General features: G+C 41.0%; 1 protein-coding gene across 6 annotated transcripts in view; it reads left to right on the forward strand.

The window, feature by feature from the left end:
* Positions 1–1,142, forward strand: part of Mre11 (MRE11 homolog, double strand break repair nuclease) — a 54,256-nt gene that overhangs the window by 19,598 nt on the left and 33,516 nt on the right. The window lies entirely within an intron of this gene.

Genomic DNA, 1,142 nt, shown 5'->3' on the forward strand with positions numbered 1-1,142 from the left:
AAAAAAAAAAAAAAAAAAAAAAAAAGAGAGGAGTGCAGATACCTGTAGTTCACTTTGAAATACATCCAAAAAAATAAAGTGGCAGATAATAGGGAATGCTGTGCAGGTGGCTGAACAGATAATTTCGTAAATACCCCACTGCAGCATCGGGGATCTGGTAAAACGGGCTCCTTACCAGAGTTCTAACTTTGCTGTGCATCTTTTTTTTTCCCCACAATAAATTGGGAGAAAAGGTTTTTCTGTAAATTCCATGATCTTGAATAGTTTCTGTTTAGCTTGTCTGGACATTGTCTTGCTCAGTTACTAAGGGAGAGTAGGGATGAACCAGTTAATTGCCAAGCTTCTTTGTAGCTCCTAGATTCTCTTGTTCCCTCTTCCTCTGTGACAGGGAACACAAGGGTGACCACCACAGAGCAGTCATGTAAGCCTCCATGGTTTCAGTCTACTAACAGAGCTGTTGCTACAGCCGTTTGTGGTAAGACTTCCCAGTTTAGCCTTGTCTCACTTGGGACACTCCTAGAGTTGATGTTCCTGAGTTTGCTTCTCTCAGCCTTAAGTTCTGTAACCTGGAAGGGTCACTCTCCTAGACTTCCCACTCAGGTGCGATTAGATTTAGATTTGGACAGCTTAAATGGCAGTTGGCAAGATCCTTAGGAGGTGTCATGGCACTGAAGGTCCGACTTGACTCACTTCTGTTTTGGCAGGGTAGTAAGGCCATGGCTATACTGATCTGCTCAAGCCTTTTGACTGAGAGAATGTTTGGTGGTTGTTGGTGATTTTGCTGCCTTTTAGGAAAATTTAAAACTAACATTTAAAAACAAATTTCAGATTAGCTACTATGTAGACATTTATAAATTTTACAAAATCTATATATAAGCAGATTCCCATAGTAACTTAGTTGAGCCTTTTCTGGTTATAAATGTACCATTGTAGCATATCTAATTTCTTCTGTGTCCGTGTTGGGGGATGGCTTTTGTTATGGTCTCCATGTAGCTTAGGCTGGCCTTGAACTGATGTTTCTCTTTCTGTTGCCCCCACATGCTAGGATCAAACAGTATGCTGCCATGCCTAGCTTTCTTTTCTCTCTCTCTCTCTCTCTCTCTCTCTCTCTCTCTCTCTCTCTCTCTCTCTATATATATATA

Source organism: Mus pahari, chromosome 10 (assembly GCF_900095145.1).
Source record: "Mus pahari chromosome 10, PAHARI_EIJ_v1.1, whole genome shotgun sequence".
In the NCBI taxonomy this organism is placed as follows: domain Eukaryota; kingdom Metazoa; phylum Chordata; class Mammalia; order Rodentia; family Muridae; genus Mus; species Mus pahari.